Source organism: Pezoporus occidentalis, unplaced genomic scaffold (genome assembly GCF_034315485.1).
Source record: "Pezoporus occidentalis ecotype Australia unplaced genomic scaffold, CSIRO_AGI_Poc_V1 ctg54, whole genome shotgun sequence".
Classification (NCBI taxonomy): Eukaryota; Metazoa; Chordata; class Aves; order Psittaciformes; family Psittacidae; genus Pezoporus; species Pezoporus occidentalis.
The window spans coordinates 5,489,238-5,506,728 of record NW_026915877.1 but is presented as its reverse complement, the minus strand read 5'-3'; the positions used below and the strand labels follow the sequence as shown (position 1 = coordinate 5,506,728).

The window sequence follows — 17,491 nt, the reverse complement described above, 5'->3', positions numbered from 1 at the left end:
GCTGCTATAAATGTTAGCAATGAGAGATCTTGTTACATTTAAATGCCAGATGACGGAAGCAGAGGCCAAAAAAAGCACCCTTCCCAGCCAAGTGGGAAGAGAAGGGGGTGAGTGCGCCAGCGGGGCCGGCAAGCACAGGACCGGCACTGGGTGCACTGGGGAAGCCCACACCAGGCAGGAGCGGGTAGGGGGGACAACCTGGCCATGGTGCCTGGGGCTGTGGGGAGGAAGGGGCTGGTGCGTTGCTCAGCAAAGCCCTGTGAGCGTGACACCATGCAGGGCACCAAGCAGAGGTGTGCCAAGTGCCTATGGAGCCAGTGACCGCAGGGGAGAGCTCACCCATATTATGGTCTTGGCCTTTGAGATAGTAAAGAGCTTGTATTTTCCACTCCAACCTCCTATGCTCAGCCACGTATCCCGTGACTCCGTTGTGAGAGTTCTCATGGGCTGAAACTTGGCACACGAGGTCTCCCACCCAGCTGGGGAGCAATTTTAATCATTTATTTTTCAACATAATTTCAATAAATTCCAGTTGGCTATTCCTAAATAACACCCAGAGCAGAAAGACGTTGCACAGCCGTGTGAAGCGAATCTTTGCAATTAGAGAACTTGAACACTTTTTGGTGGGTGTTTTGGTAAAAACAAAATGTTGCATGTGATCGGTTTGGAAAGCAGAGGACTAATTACAAGCGCTGTTTCAAAAAATGGAATGAAAATGAGTTATGCTGCTAACGCTCAGATGCAAGAACATGGTTTGCTTAATTTAATAATACTGTGTAATTTGTGTAAAACTGAATTAGTAGCAATTATACGTTATTGTTAATTACTTGGAGTGGGGTTCTCCTCTCTGTGCTTGCACCTGGCTCCCTGATGCCACCCAAGTCCATGGGATTTACAACATAAAGGTGTGCGGGCGATGTAAGGACTTGAACAAGGAGAAATAAAGAAGGTGCTCAGGGTCAGGCCCTCTTCAGAGTATGCATGTCCTCCGTCCTGTCCTGATGCTAATTAAATCTCCTCAGAGGAATTAATGAGAGTTTTGCACGCAAGCACTGGGACTGCAAGGACAGGCCTCGCCGGCTGGCTTCAACAGCTCGAGCTTGGCTCCTTTTGTGACTCATGCGCCTGACTCACAGACGCCTGATGAAATACATGTACTCTCAGTCAAATTTATCACAGCTAAATATTAAAGCAAACTCTTTAATTTCAAACCCAATACTTCCCGGGGTTTTCTCAGCAGCTGCACTCAGAATGGTGATGTACACTTGGGAAAGGGCAGTGATGCAAGTGTCGCTACCTTGCAATTGAAAGACTTGCTTATTTGCTTATATACATACATATATATATATATTTAGAAATTTCCCCAAGGCAAAAGGAAACAGTTCATGACAAGCAGCAGCTTGGAAGGTCATCTGGGTTATTATTTCTGCAGCTCACCTCCAGCACATAGGCAAAGTCTTTATGTACAGATTTTAATGATGCTAAAAGAGTTTAAAACCTTAGCAATGCTTCAATTAATTATTAGTTAGGCTTTTTCATGTACAGCCTCATTTCAGGTACTTTAACAAAAATATCTGTTACTGTGTATTTTTGAAGGAATAATAGTGTTGGCTTGTGTGGTTTTTTATGGCTGAAGAGGCCTCATTGTTTAGCTTTGTGCTGACCCTGAGCCATCCCACCATGCTTCTGCTGGCAGCAGTGCCCGTCCAGGCAGCCTGGACCTGGGAAGGTCCCTACAGCCCTGCCTGCTCTCTCCTGTGGTGGGAAGGGAATGGCGCTTACCACTGCACGGCATTGTGACCATGCTGCTTGCTGCACGATGAAGCCTCCTGTGCCTTGCCCATGGGGTTCTGTGGGGCTGCACTGGCACAGGAACATTCCCATAAACCTTCTTGGGGTGGATTTGCTTTGAGAGTGCCCAGTAATCTGTCTAATGGCTGCTTCGGCAATGGCTGCTTGGGCCAAGTGGGGCTCCACTCCTCAGGATGGCAGATTTCCCGTTCAATTGCAAAGACACAGGAGTCTGAAAAGAGATCATTTTACTAAATGAGGTGACTGGTCTGGGGGTCCAACAACTCCTTAGTACTCAAAAAATTTCCTCTATGTCATCTTTAAACTGTGTGAGCTGTTTCTATGCTCACAAAGCATTGTGAAGTGGTTTTACTTGAAATTTCAGCTGCTCCAAAGAGGCAGAATTTATGAAGTACAAAAGGGTTTCATGTTACCATGGTAATAATTTCAAAACAGAGGAGCCTGCTTTTGCTATACTTGCAGTCTGGTTGGGAGAGTTTTCTGCGTGGAAGGGTGACAGGGCAAACCTGCTCTACAGCAAAAGGTGTGCTCTGCTTGCAATTGTTTTCTGGGGCCCACATACTTCTAAAGAGCAGGATATTTGCATTAACATTAATAGGTTTATTCTAATGTCTGTGCATGACAATTTATGTGCATAGTACTCCTTTCACATGGACATGCCATTATCACACCTTAATACAAACACTGTACACTTGCATGCGAATATCCTGCTCTTTACACGTATGTGGGCCCCAGAAAACAATTGCAAGCAGAGCACACCTGGTATCCTCCCCAAGTCACCGGCCAGCAGCAGAACCAGCAGTCCTGGTTCTGGGACACCACTGACAGCCATTAAACAAAACACATTGTCACAGTACTCATCTTAGACTTCAGCCCTGTTTTGGTTTTTTTTCCCCCAGATAACGTCATTATAGATAAAATTCTACTTACAGCTGGAATTTCTTATCAACAATTACAATACTGGTAGAAAACACAATTGAAGAAAACCTGCACCTTTTGGAAAGCAAATTTATTTGTAAGGATGCTTATAATGATGAATAAGAAGTGGTATTCAAAAGGACAGAAAACAATCATGTTTACAGATTATCCTGAGATTACTTTACTAATTTTCCCCCATTTTCACTATTAATTGAAAATCAGCTGCATGTAAACTGTACGTGATCCAAGCTGTGGGCAGGAGCTGCTGAGTCCTAATTCCAGTTTCCAGCCTTGGTTCCTTCTGTGGTTTTGAACGAGCACTTAGCAACAGCTGTCCCTTAGCAAGCCATGCGTGGGTTACTCAGAAAATGACAGTTTCCAAAACCCATGTTGTTCTACCAAACGTGAAGTGGAAACTTTTTCATGCAAAGTGTTTCTAAACCGTGCAGTTTCTCATGTCGCCTGGAAATCCTGCAACCTGTCATTAGTTAGAGATGGCTTTTAATCCAACAATGTCACCCTTTGTTATGAGCTCTATTAACCACATGGGCTACTATTTTCAAATGCGCTTTAGGCTGCCAATAAGCAGCTAGACGTTCAGAAGTGTTGGCTGTCAGCACCACCTGTAGAGCCTCAAGAGAAGCTTGGCATTTCTGGAAATTTAGCTGTTTACTTAGATTCTGTAAAGTCTTATTTAGATACCCAACCTTTAGTCTTCTCTTTTGGAAAATGGTCCTTGTTAAAGCTGTGTTTTCTCCTGAGGAACACCTACACACGAGCTACTTGAATGTCACATTCAGTTATTTGGCAGTATGCTGTGGAAAATTACTGGCCTTGTACTGTTCAGCCAAATGTAGACCTATCTATATTTTTAAGTGAGTTAGTATTCTTTTCTCTGTTTAAAACATTCCTATTACTCATAATGAGTCAAATCCTGGCCCCATTTGGAGAATGGTGCATAAATGGGCTGTACACACAAAGAAGCTTTTGAGGGAGCACTTCACAAACCCTCTGAGCACCTGGCTTTTCCCAAGGGAATCAGCATTCACTTCCCACCCCACACCACCACTGCTGTGATCACCACCCATATTGCCCCAGCCTGACTCATGCTACATCACCATGTCTTCTGTTTTCACTCCCCTTAGTCTCTCACCTCTTGTCTCAGAGCAGCTCACATCACTGCTTGGAAAGTGCTGTACGTGTTGAGAAAAAGAACAAAATAAGTCATATAGGAGAAGCAGCATAGGGTGCATCATGCCTCCCCTCTGGCCCGAAATCTTTCTGTGCCACTCTCTACAGCTGCAAGCAGCAGTTCAGCCAGCCTCGGGGTCTCGTTACCATCATAAGCACATGGTTTGACAGTGTTCCTGTGCAGACCTTTGGTGTCTGCCTTCCCTGGATCAGGAAGGAGACCTCTGTGGGTCACCTGCTGGTATGTGCTGCAGGCTGTTAAAGCCTGATGTGCTCCATGTTCACCAGCAGCAGAGCTGTGCTGGGCAGCGTTGCCTGGGAAAACAACCATGGTCTAGCTCAGCTTCAAGCACATAATGATGCTCCCAGGCAAGTGAGAGCACACCATGGGGCAATGATGGCAGCCCCATGCTGATCACAGAGGGACATGTGACTCCTGATAAAGTCAAAAGTCTTTGGGAACAAGTTAATGTTTCAGACAGGGTATGACAAATGAGGCCTGACAGAATGGTTTCACGCAGCCTGAGCTGCTGGTGTCATGGGACTCGCCTTCTTCATTGCCATTGAGCACTCTGCCACTGTGTCACTGTCTGGAGGATACATGGAGCGTCACAGGGAAGCCCTGTATCATGGGACTGGAGTCAGGAAGGTATGCGAGCACCACAAGGTCAATATTATTTGGGAATTTCTGATATAGTCTGTTTAGAGTTGCTCAGGCTTGTATAAAATGTAGGTTTTCATGTCCTTAATCCATCATATGATAATTTAAAGGCTCTGCTGATAGTAAATAGATGCAGCTATTCTGGAAATCTGCTTTGTTATTCCTTTTAGAGAGAAACCTGTACCTTTTCAGGAACTTGCATTGACATTTACTTTGTGCAACTGGCAGGGACTGGGAGAATGGAAAAACCTACTGTACGAGAAGGTCAGGTTTGAGACCATCTAAGAAATCTGAAGATGTGTAAGTCTATGGGATCTGATGAGATGCATCCATGGATCCAAATGGAACTGTCCAATGAAGGGGCCAAGCCATTATACATCCTATTTGACAAGTCGTGGCAGTCCAGTGTAGGTCCCACTCACTGGAAAATGTCAAAAGTAACCCCCATTTTTAAAAAGGGAAACAGCAGGGAACTATAGGCCTGTCAGTCTCACCTCAGTGTCCAGCAAGGTCTTGGAGCAGATCGTGTTGTGGCTGACATACTGGAAGGAAGGGTTGCTGTCTGGAGGGACCTGAGCAGACTTGGGAGAGAGGATTGGGAAAATGTGATGAAGTTCAGCAAGGCCAAGTGCAAGGTCCTGCACCTGGGTTGGGGCAATCCCAAGCACAAATAAAGGCTGGGCAGAGACTGGATTTAGAGGAACCCTGAGGAGAAGAACTGGGGGTGTTGGTTGATGAGAAGCTCACCATGACTTGGCAATTAGCATGCTTGCAGCCCAGAAACCAAACGTGTCCTGAGCTGCACCAAAAAGAACGTGACCAGCAGGTCAGGGGGTGGGATTCTCCCCCCTCTACTCCACTCTTGTTAGACCCCCTTGCAATACTGCACCCAGCTCTGGGGCCCCCAACATGAGAAGGACATGGAGCTGTTGGTCTGAGTCCAGAGGAGGCCTCAAAGATGCTCCTAGGGCTGGAGCACCTCTGCTATGGAGACAGGCCAAGAGAGCTGGCCTTGTTCAGCTTGGAGATGAGGAGGGTCTGGGAGACCTACGAGCAGCTTCCAGTGCCTAAAGGGGCTGACAAGAAAGCTGGAGAGCAGCTTTTTACAAGGACCTGTAGGAATGAAGAAGAATGGCTTTAAACTGACAGAGAGGAGATTTAGATCAGATATTAGGAAGAAGCTTTTCCTTGTGAGGCACTGGCACAGATTGCCCAGAGCAGCTCTGGCTGCCCCATCCCGCCCCGTGGGTATCCGGTTGCGGCGCTCCCCGCGGTCACTGCGCGGTTACGGGGCAGGTCAGAGGCCGGTCCGGAACCGCTGCCCAGACCCACAGCTCACCCGCGGCGCTGCCGAGCCCCACTCGCCGCCGCCAGGGGGCGCGATGAGGCGGAAGTGACGCGTCGGGCCGAGAGTGACGGTCGCCGGCGGCCATTGGCGGGGCGGGGCGTTTCGCCACAGCCCCCGCCGCCTCCCCGCCCGCCGCGCCGTCCCCTTTGTCAGCGCTCCGCCGCCGCTCGGCGCTGCCGCGGGCATGCGGGCGGGCCGCGGGCAGCGACAGCGCCGGGCCTAAGCGCGGCGGCCCCGCCGCCCATGGCCAGCCCGCCGCGGCAGTGAGGAGGTGAGTGCAGTCGCGCACTCGGCCGGGCCGGAGGCTGAGAGGCGCGGAGCTGCGGGAGGAGCCGCCTTGGGCCGTGGGGAGCCGCGGCGGGGGTCGCCCGGCCGCTGCTGGCTGGTGTGAGGGGCTGTGCCCGTCCCCGCCGCGCAGGCCCTGCCCCTGCTCCGCCAGCCCAGAGGCTGTTGTCGTCGCGGCCCCTGCCCGAGGTTGAGGGGGGGGGGGGGGAAGGAGGAGGGAACGTCGTAAAATCCGGGAGGGGAAATTCCTGTGGGCTGGCCTCCCGACTCCGGGAGATTCACCGAGCAAGCGGCTTTCCTCACGGGATGGAAAGCTGAGTGCGCTGCGACCACCGGCGCAGGCTCCCACCCTGCCGCGCAGCGCACCGAGCTGTGTTTGAGCCCGGGGGCAGGCACAAAGGATTCCAGTTCCCTGCGGCTGCTGCAAAGCACACGTATGGTGGTGACCAGCGTTGCTCGGTTCCCCGGTAAACAGGCTGCGGCGAGGGGCGGCGACTCGGCTCCCTTTTTTTTCCCCTTAATTTTAACAACGTAGACTGATATAAATTGGAGGTGCAGGCTTGTGCTACAACCGAATGAGCTCTTTGAGCATGGTTGTGCTGGCGTTACTAATGTAAGTATGCTGCAGGTCCGTGGTTTGGTAGGAAGAAGAAAGTTACAGGCCAAAGTCCCTTGTACATATCAATCTGTTCAAGGCACTTCTTTTCTGGCCAAATAGGATGGTGTTCTGCACCATGAGTCAATAGGGGTCTAAGCCAGCCTGCCTGTTTAGAGTCATGCAGCTCTGAATTTTGGGAGGAAACAAAGGGGACAGTAGGCCTGGTGCCTGAATTCTTGTCACGACTGCTGGTGATGGAGGACGGGTTGCTCCACGCAGGCAAACTTTTTTGCAGCCCGCTCAGTTCTGGGTGTTAACCTCAGGGCTTTTAAAACTACATGCTGGGCTGTGAAATCTGATGCATGAATATAGTAGTGGAAGCTGTCTGGGCAGTCTTTCCAACTCTGTTAGTCTGTAAAAATGTGTTAAAGTAACTTGTTTCTAGCAGAACTTGTACAGTACCCAAGAGCTGAACCGCTTTATTTTCTGCAAACTGAGAGAGAGATTGTGGTATTACTGGCGGCATCATCAGGTGGAAACTTTGAGGTTCTGGACTGAGCTGCAGAACTGGCACTTATGAGCGATGCGTTGAGCTTTTGGAAGACAGGTTCTTTTTCCAGTCTTACATGGTTGTGGTATGCATTGAAATGCATCTGTAGTGGATCTCAGCCTTTCATTTAAGAAAACTATGGTTGTAGCAGTTTGCTGTGGGCAATGACAGGTCTATTTTTAAGTCTTCATTTTTCTTTTGTTTCCTGTCATAGGATCTTTACTATGATCCTTCTACTTCATCTTCAGAGAAACAGGAGTGACCTGGAATGCAGCAGGCACTTTGTAAATAATCTCCAGGTTTGGTCCTTGAAGGTCTAGTGCTGTTTGAAGAGTACTGGGTTGCCTTGAAATTGAAATCAGCAAAAGCTGATGCCCTGAATGTGGAAAGCTCTCAAGTGCATGTCTGGGTCCTTTGATGACCACAACTTTTTTTTTGAGGAGGTGTTACAGATCTGTTTTAGGGGAACAAAAAGTTCCTGTATACACTCTGCTTTCCCTGGGAGGTGCTAAGTGTGTGTGATGTTTTGAGAGGTTTACCTTCCATCTCAGTATTTTGTTTGCTGGGATAAGGCCTGCATTCCTCTGCTTTGTTTAAGGGGGGTGGGGGTGCTACTCCTTGCCTAATGGCATGGGACTTGGGAGTAGTTATCGATTGGAAATCTCTGCTTATTTGTCTTCTCATGCTGTAAAGACAGGTGCTTACTTTTGTCTGCTCCTGTTTCCATCTCAGGACAAACTTTAAGGTCTGTTGCTGTGACTTGGATCACTCCTCAACCGTTTCAGTTTATAAATAATCAGTGTTGTGGTTCTGAGTTGTAGTTAGGCCAAAAAGTATAGGAGGTGAGGCTGTTAGTTAAATGGAACAGCCTAAGGGAAGAAAACTGTTACATATTTAGGTTTTTTTTTGTTGTTGTTGTGTTTTTTTTGTTTGTTTTTTTTTTTTTGTTTTTTTTCAGTTTTAAGTCTTATGTTTCAAAGTTGCAAGCTGAGAAAGGGAAATCCTACTGATGGGGACTGGTGATGTTTCCTGAGACATTGTTGACTCTGCAAGTTCCATTGCACAGTAACTGTTGCTAACTCATTTTCTCATCACTTATTTTTATATGTACATTAGGAAACTGGATCATGTAGCTGTTGATGTTGTTAATTCGTGTTTGTGCTCTCTGTAGAGAATACTGTGGCTCCAGTAGTTAACTTTTAAAAGTATTTGTGAAGGCCTGAGTGGTGCATGCAGAAGTTCAGCCTCACGCTTGGTGGACTTAAGTCATAAAGTGACTTTGGCCATATTATGTTCTTGGAGCTTGCAATGTAACATGCTTTGGGAGATGAGAGGTGCTTTTGTGCCTTAGTTGCTGGATTTTTGATATTCTGATGATTGTTTACAATCGTCTATATTAGCATGTATTCAGTCGGTTGCATTTTTCTGCTGAGGTGACCTGCGAAAGCTTACCTCTAACACCATTTAGGAAGATTCTTTTGCAGGAGAGTGTGAATGTGTTGAGGAGCTGAAGTGAAAGGGGAGGTCTAAATATAGCCGTTTCCTGCAGAACTTGCCTGTTTTTGAGGCTAGCTCTCCGGAATAAATTCATGTCTCCCCAAGCCAGCAGAGGGGGGCTTCTTTTCTTGTTTTACCCATTGCAGCCTGACTGTGGTCAGTAAATCCCGGTGCAGGTGGAAGGGAAAACCAGAAGGCTTGGTGGCCAGGGCTGGGGCAAGGCATGTGGCAACGTAACTTGAGGTGGTATCATTCGCCTGCCTCCAAACTGTGTCCAGCAGGGAAGGAATGGAGACTTGCATCATCTTGCCAAAACTGCCAGACACAGCAGCAGCAGAAGCATCAAATAGCTTATTTGGAGGGATGGAAATGAGTCTGAGAGAGGGATAAAAGTCATTTGGAGAAACATCATCTCTCTCTTTGAAGCTGTGCTCTGTCCTTGTTATGCTCTTTCACAAGCTGCATGCTTCTTAGGAATGGAGAAAGCAGTGGGCTCTTGAGCAGTGAAGAAGCTCTTGGGGTAGGAAGAGAACAAAGGCGGGGGAAAGAACACCAGTGGGGTGTTATGGGTGGGTTGTGTATGTTTTTTTTTTGTTGTTTTTCTCAGTTTTTTTGGACAGCTGGTACTCTGAAGTCATGCTTATATTTAATGAAAGCCTGATGCTAAAATAGGATCTAGGGACAGCCGTTGTAAAATAATTAGGCATCCTTTTAGCCCCCTCATCCCTGCAAAAAGAAAAACCAGCCTTGCTTGTGTTCACTTGCCTTCTTGGGTATTTGAACTCTCAAATGGGTATCTCTCTCTGCTCTTCTATCTTTCATCTCTTCGACTGTGTATGAAACAGGCTAAAAACTTAGCCCACTCACCTAGGCAGCTATATAGAGCTGTAGAAGATTACAGTGGTGGTGTTGAATGCAGTTGGTTTCTGAGCGGTAATTGCTCTCTCCCAGACTCTCTGTGTGTAAGAATTCATGCAGATTGGTTAGGGTGGATTGCAGGCTGGCCTTGATGAGGGCATGCTTGCCTGTTAGGCGATAGGTTATTTGTTTTGAGATTTGAGGGTAGTCAAGACAGACAGTTTAAAAGCATGTTAGTTACAAAGGTATCCAACACTGTCTAAGAAGGCACCTTTTAAGTTCTGCTCTAGACAAGTTCAGCAACTACATGTTAAGGACATAACTAATTTGCATCTTTTGCATATCTGTGTGTATCTGTAAAGTAAGGAATGATGGTATTTCTTAGCAGTGATGTGAATTCAGCTTTCCAAAAGTTTACAAGTATTTTGATAGTATGAATTTAGAAGATGCTGTTGACTGTGAAATTTATGGAGTTCCATGGAAATGCTTTCAAGAAATTCCTTTTTTCAGGCAAAACACAGTTTAGGTTAATGCTTTCAAAAGTAAGACAGTGTAGTCTAATGGCATTAAGTAGTTATAATGAAATAATTTTCTGTGGTATATTGGACCAGGATCATGCACATGACCCAGTTTCAGCTGATAGGAGATCCTTTCCTTAAAATGTGTTCTTTTGCAATTATATGTATGCAGCTCAGAGTTCACAGGTTCCTCTTTTAAGGTGATTTGCATTTGTAAGTCTTGCTAGTATTTGGTACATGCTCTCAAAATTTTACTCTTGTTCACTGCAGATCTTGTTACTAACTGGTGATAAAGTAGCATTGAGTCTAGCCTTTGACAGTAATTCTGTGGGATGCCAACTGTTTTCTCTAAGGAACATGAGAAGTGTGCTGATATTCCTAGTGAAATAAGTGCATTACTATTTTTTTCATGTGAAATGAAGTAGTGATACATTTTAGAAATTTGATGGTGCTCTTTGCTAGCAGTTCAGATGCTGTCTTTCCCCTGGAAGGTCAGAACTGACCGTGTGATTCATCTGCTGGTAAGTAGTCAACATCAGGTGCTGCATCACGGTCTGCCAGTTGTTATATGATCCCATCTTTAAACAGGGTTCTTTTGATCTGCTCTTTCATTTCATGCTGAATTCATCCTGGTTGTTGGTGCTCCACCTTGTTTGCTGAACCAGTGCTAACCGTGAATACTGCTCTGTGGCATAGTGGCTATGCCTGGCAGGCCAGGCAGTGAGGTTGGATCCCAGGGCCTGTTGGACCGAGGATTCTGCCCAGTTCTCGTTTGAACATGTTTTGCATTCTCTGTGTCTGAAAATTAGTGTGCCACCAGGTCTTAAACTCCTCTAAAGATCCCAAGATCAACGTCCCTCATCTCAAGTGGTTGTGCTCTGTTCTGTTTGAGTACAAAGGCAGCATAAGTCTCTAGGCAATTGGAGTAACTCCTTTTTTGTTCAGATCCAGTTTCTTTGTGCTCAGGACCTGCTGTTTTACATGGGGTTGGCTCAGTCTAGTTCTACAAAGCTTTGTAAGGAGGTGTAGGTGCAACATGTCTGACTTAACTGATTTGCTGAGGATGGAGGTGTTTCAGAGAGTATGGTATTAGAGGTCTTAAAGTCACAACTGAAATGTGAGTAAATGAGAAATGATGATTTTATATTTTTTTTCTTATGATGCAAGAAATGGGGAATGTTGTGTGTTGTTGATAGCAGTTTTGAAATTGGGAAAAATAAAGGTTTTGTGTAGTGCCTGTTCAAGTTACAGAATAATGGCAGTGGGACATTCAAAAGATTTATTTTTTTTTTTTTTGTAAGGAATTGGGTATGTTTGTAGGTCGGTGGATGGATCATTAAATACGGTAGTCCAGATGCAGTTTAGGCTTTGGAATTTGTCTCTGACTGGGAAGCATGGGGTCAGGGGCCAGAGGAAGGTGAAAGTGTGACCTTTGCATGCTGTGTCCTTGTGCTTCTTCCTAAGCATCTTCTGCTTGCCTCTTGAGTCAGCAGGCTACTGTTGAGTTAGGTGTATGTTTTGTGCTTCTTCTGTTTCTCCTGTTGACCTGAAAAAGGCAGCTAAATGGTTGCTCATCGCTAGACGCCATTTTTGTCAGTGCATCCCCCACTTTTGAAATGCTCTTGGGAGTGTCAAGCCACATTACTGTTTGCTACCTGTAATGCTTCTGAAAAGATGCATGTGGAAGTTGTAGCCTGTTGTAAATTAACTCGTCTGATTTAGGAAAAGGAAGACTACAGCTTGTTCAGGAAGAAGCTTATTAAAACAGAAGAACTCATGCTTGGTGATTATTCAAGGCAGAGTTTGAACTCTTCATTTGCCTTGTCTGGAATGAACAAAGATGGGGAGGTAGGAGGTGGTAGAGGAGAATGCCAACAGCTATTTTCTGGGCCTTTCTACAGAAGAGGAGATGCTGCTACAACTCTTAACCTTCTATCCTATGTACTTAGAATATTCCTCCTCTGCATGCCGAAGACACAGATCGTCCTTAGTTGAATGGAAACTGGTAGGAGAACCTCTTCCTTGTGTTGCGGAGCAGTTGTAATGAGTTGTGCTCACTGGAGATCAGGCATTTCTTGTGCTGACTGCCAGCTTTTACCTCTCTGCTAATAAGTTGCAGAAGAGAGGCCAGCAAACACCTCTTCTAATTGCAGGTCTGGTGCTTGTCTGGCAAATATCCTGTAACAGTAGGAGCAGGTTGGCAGCTTTTTGACAGCTGCCTTTGGCTGAGCAGATAGCTTGGAGGTTAGAAGTGGCTTCCTTTTGAAGTCCTGCAAGCTGCTGATCTCTGCTTTCGTAAGTTGGTGTGCCTCAGCAGGCCCCTTCAACCTTCCTCTCCGAATGGCCTGAGGTTTCTGACTGAGTAGTTTTAGGCAGTTGGTGTTGTGGTTGTGCAAGCCATTTTGCTGGCTTATGCCAGGGAAGTAAGCAGTCATGCTTGTCCCTCTCCCTGTGCTGTTCTTTCTCCTGTGCTGGCATCTCTACGGCCATATGGTGAACTGGATAAGGCATTAATTTAATTAAAACTTAGTCTGTCTTTGCCAGGTTAGTTGTAATGTAAATTAATTACAGGTTTGTTGTTTTTCATGCTGTTGCTAAGGAGGGTGGTAGTGGTTGGGTAGACGTGGTGGACTCTGTGTGCTACCTTGTCTTTATGAATACCGTTGCCTTACTTTGTGTGTTACGGGTGTGTTGACTCTTCTGGCTGTGACCAAGGCTGTTTGCAGAGTGCTTTGGACTTGTTTGTTGGTGCCAGAGTAGACCTGGTGTGATCCACTCCCCTGGAAGAGTTCCTGTGGGTTTCTTTGGTGCCTGCGTGCACTTTGGCCCTGGTTGGTTTTTGGAAGTTCTGCATGGCGTGGCTTTCATGCCATGGCCCCAGGGCCCTCTTGTCCTTCCTTCTTGTAGGGCTTGTGACTGGCATGATAGCCAGCCTGTCCCCTGTGAGATGCCATGGACAACATTGGATCTGCCTGCGTTACTCGTCCCCATAGGGGTGGATGATTTCCTATGACGGCAGCTAGTATTGAATTGGAGGTAGAAGAGATGAGAGCTAAATCTCCCTAGGAACAAATGTAAAATTAAACAGAATGCGTGTTTGTATTAGTCAGCCTAAAACAGACTGTGCTATTTAGGGCTCTCCACTGCAATAAACTTGTCTCTTGTGTTTGTGTAGGAGGACTGCAACAATTAACTCATCTTAAGGCTGAATCTTAAAAGAGAAAATAAAATGAAAAGATAATAGTTTGGTTTAAGAGGATAAATTAGTTGTACCGTGTTATGTTAGAGAAAAACTTGTAGGTTGTTTATTATTGTTAAAAATCATGTCCATGTTGCATGTTGAAACTCTTCTTGACTTCATAAGGAGCAATATTTTTTGGGTTGTTTCTTTCATCCATTAAATTACACTTTATACTGCTGCTTGAGTGTAACTGCCTGTTGAAGCTGCAGGTCTGTGTAGCAGCCGTTTAAAACATCGATTTTGATTGCATGGGCTGGGCAAATCCCAGGCTGTAGGATGATTTGGCAATGGGTTTTATGTGGCAGTCAATCTTGTAGTATTATAGCATGTGTGACTTCTTATTTTTTATTGTCAGAGTAAAAAGACATGACTTGTAGTGCACTAGTCTGAGTATTAAATTACTAATTCATATCTACTTAGGAGTGGAATTAAAATAAGTTGTGCATTCTAAAAAAAAAGCCATCTATTTTAGATGTACTTGTAGCTCGCGGAAAAAAAGTGCTGATGCTTGGGAATTTGAGGAAAAAAAACCCAAACAAAACCAACAACCCGGCAAAAACCAACCCCAAAATCAGAAACACAAAACCAAGCTGGATGTGTTTGTGCTTCTTGGTGATTGTGATTAAAATAGAAAAATATATAGCTGGAGAACTTAAGCTAGAATTCTTGATTTCTTTTCTAGACATTCATTCTTACTTAGTGGGCATTGAGCTAAGCAGTTTTTATTCCACTTGACCTGTGTTTTTTGTCTGAATTGTAAAACCTGTACACATCCTGAGTCTAAATGAAATGTTGATGATAAAAAGATGCTTGCACGGCAGTTTTCACTCTGCCTGCTTTTCATCTCAAGGGTAAAAAGGTATAAATGTAGTGTGGGACTGTCTCTGCTTATCTTGATTCAGGGGCTGTCTTCACTAAGGGTCTTCTTTTGATGTAGTTCTTTCTCTCCTGCAGAACCCTTTGCTGCAATTTAGAAGCCCTGTCTGTGGAGACTAGCCAACTGAACACAGGTCTGTGTAAGAGCAGAAGTACGCGTTCACTTTGTGGTTATGATGAAGGTTAAATCATTTGAGTATTGGCTGTCCTTCAACATCTTTGCATATTGTGAACCCTACTCTGTCCAGAAAGAAACATGCAAGTTATTTCAAGTCACTGGAAGAAAAGAAAAAGCTGCACCTAAAAGGTTGCGAAGAAACCTGGGATATGTTGCCCCTACCTGCAAATTCCTGCATCATGTGCATGCGGCACTGGTAAAGGTGCAGCTTGAAGTATGACTGGTGGCTTCCTGTTTTTCATGTGAATCATAACTTGGTCTCTCCTCCATGTCGGTTCTCATGGATCCTGCCCCTTGGCTTTTGTTGTCAGGACTGTGCGCTACTTAAAAATTCTTGAACAACTCCTTGGCTTTGCTGTGTCTATCTCTTAACCTCATGTTAGTTGATTGTCAATTAGGCCTTTACAAACGTGCCAGAAATGCCACGTAGACGCTTTCTGTGTGTGTGTTTGTGGACCCAGCATGTTTGCATCAGTCTTTAGTTGAGAATAACCTTAATGAGTAATATGTTCCAGCTTGCCTAAGCAAGAGGGTTTTTTTCTGTCTTTGTGTAGGCATTTTACACATTTCTAAGACTTGTGTCCATACCTCTGAAGCGAACTTGTGCATAATTGTTCTGCAAAACCTGTTCCAAAATCTGAAGCTATTTAGAGCCCTCCATACACATTCTTTATGATGCAAATAATATTCTGAAGAATCAGTGTGCTGATATGACTGTTCCTAAATTATAAAATCCTAAGTGCCATTAAAATATTGATCCAAAGAAATATGGTATTTCCATCCCTTGTGCAAAAGTGGCTTTTTTAAAATTTTTTTTTAATGGCTGGAAAAGTCTTTGACTTCATCTCTTTAGTTGGGATTTGATCCTGGATGTTACTTAGGTATTCAAATAAAACATTTATTGGGCTCTAATGTACAACAGCATCCAGGATTTTGAGGAAACTTATATCTTGTTTCTCCATTAGGAAAGCCAAGATGACATGCAGTTATGAGCCAGAAGGCCAAGCTCAGTTTTAGAAGCTGTTGGTTTTCTTCTGCAGTTACTGGAGTCTCTGGTGAAAAATTGGTGTTTCTGAGTCTGCAATGCTGTTTTAGGCTTTCTTTAACAAAGGGTCTGCTAGGAGTGAAACTTGCTTTAGTCTCAGTCTGGAGATTTGTAAGACTTTGACATGTAGACCAATTACAGTTACGTTGGTTTAGTTCCCCAAATGGATGCTCTTTATTCTAAAAGAGGCCCTACTGCATGCAAGCAAGAGTACTGAAGGCCCTGAAATGTTAGCATTTGAATGATTTTGGATTAGCTTTAAAACAAATAAGTACTGGATATAGTGTTTGGTGTGCCAGTAGTGTGAAAGGGTATGAAATGTATTTGTTTCCCCCCCTCCCCCTCAGAGTTCTGAGTCTTATAAAGTGAAAAGGCTTTTCTGACATGATTGATCTCGCTTCAGTCCCACAGGTGTGTTTGGTTGTCTATGAAGTGAGGGGTTTTCCTGAAAATGAACATGTTGCAGTTGTAGAAGTTGGTGCGTAAACATGTAGTATACCCCAAATGTGCTTGCTCATCCTCAGCTTGTGAAAGGTGTTTTGAGAACAATTCTTCCAGTTTCTCTGTAGCTCATCTTTTGGTGTTACAGCCTTCCTGTAACAACTGCCTAAATACAGTTCACTTTTTAGCTTAATGTTTGCCTTAGCTTTATGCTAAGGGTTTGCTTGTCCTTTGTGTTGTGCTCCAGGTGCTCTGCAGAGATGTGTGAAGTCCTGTAGGGTGGCTTGTGTGCACCGTCAGTGCTGCTAAATGTCCCAAGAGAATGAAGGATGTCCTTGTTTCAGTTTGTAATGGCATATTAATTAAAAAAAAAAAGTGTTGGGCAAGGTAAAGATGTCTAATTTAACACAATTTACATATCACAATTGTATGAAAAAGATGTAGGTTAAATGTGTTAATTGACAGACTGATGCAGCTTATAGTTTTTACCCAAATTGTTTTTAGGATTACAGCCAATATGCAGTCATCTCTGGTTCTACCAACTGAAAGAAAAAAAAATGCTTCATATGTTGTCTTTTGGGGTAATAATAATTATTGGTCAAGAATGCTACTGTGTCAAGAAGCAAAGCAACACCAAAGAAAGCAAAGAAATGAGGCTTGTATGGGTAACCATGTGTTGTAGCTTAGTACTGAAGTACTTTCTCACATAGTAAGAAGAAAGCACAGAGGGTTTTCAGACACAGTACTCGATCAGTTTCTTAAGACACTGAGGAAGTATTTAAGTATCTAAATATTAAAGGGGGTTCTGTTGGTCTACTGATCTTGAAACAAACATTAAAAAAGGAAAACCACCTTCTCTGTCGCAAGTGATTTAAAATGTTTAAATAAAATGAACATAGTAAAGATTTTCCATGTAAAACATATAAACTAAATTAGCATTGGATTTTACTCTGAATTTAGTTAAAAACTAGCAAGCTGAAACTTTGACCTCTGTGGAAGAATTTGAGGAAATAATGAGATTTTAATCCCCGAGCTGACTCACCCCTGAAGCGATATGAAGGCTGGGGTCCTGAAGAAGTAGACTTCACCTTTGCTGTTGTGTGTTTAAAGTGTAAAAGTTGAAACTAACCTAAATGGTTGAACTGTTTTGGGTTGAATTTCATTTGTATTTCTATTACTTTGTTGTTTTTCATAAAAGAACACAGTAAATGCTAAATAATGTTTATTAAACGCTTGCCTCAGCTCCATAATGAAGATGATTTAAAGGTGATTAAACACTCCCTCTCCATCTAAGACATTTTGGAGATTGTTCAAAAATTCTTCATGTCTGTCCCTTTGGGGTGGTGTGCAGGCTGGTGGGTGCTTGCTGCTGAAGGGGGTTAATGCAGGTTGGTGGCCAGTGCCCATAGTCAGGTACAGTGGCAGCCGCTTGGCCAGGAGGGTGGCACCTCCACCCTGCTGGGCTGGTGGGTTC

The 17,491-nt window shown here is 44.6% G+C and overlaps 1 protein-coding gene across 2 annotated transcripts in view; it reads left to right on the top strand.

Moving 5' to 3' along the window:
• Positions 1–6,044: 6,044 nt before the first annotated feature.
• The window catches only part of ACVR1 (activin A receptor type 1), a 65,349-nt gene continuing 53,902 nt past the window's right edge, over positions 6,045–17,491 (top strand). The window contains exon 1 of one of the 2 annotated variants that reach the window (XM_062637849.1): positions 6,045–6,201. The gene's annotated coding sequence lies outside the window, so the exon portion shown is untranslated. Of the gene's footprint in view, positions 6,202–6,465; positions 6,683–17,491 lie in introns of those variants that run through there. The other variant, XM_062637848.1, reaches the window with a different exon arrangement.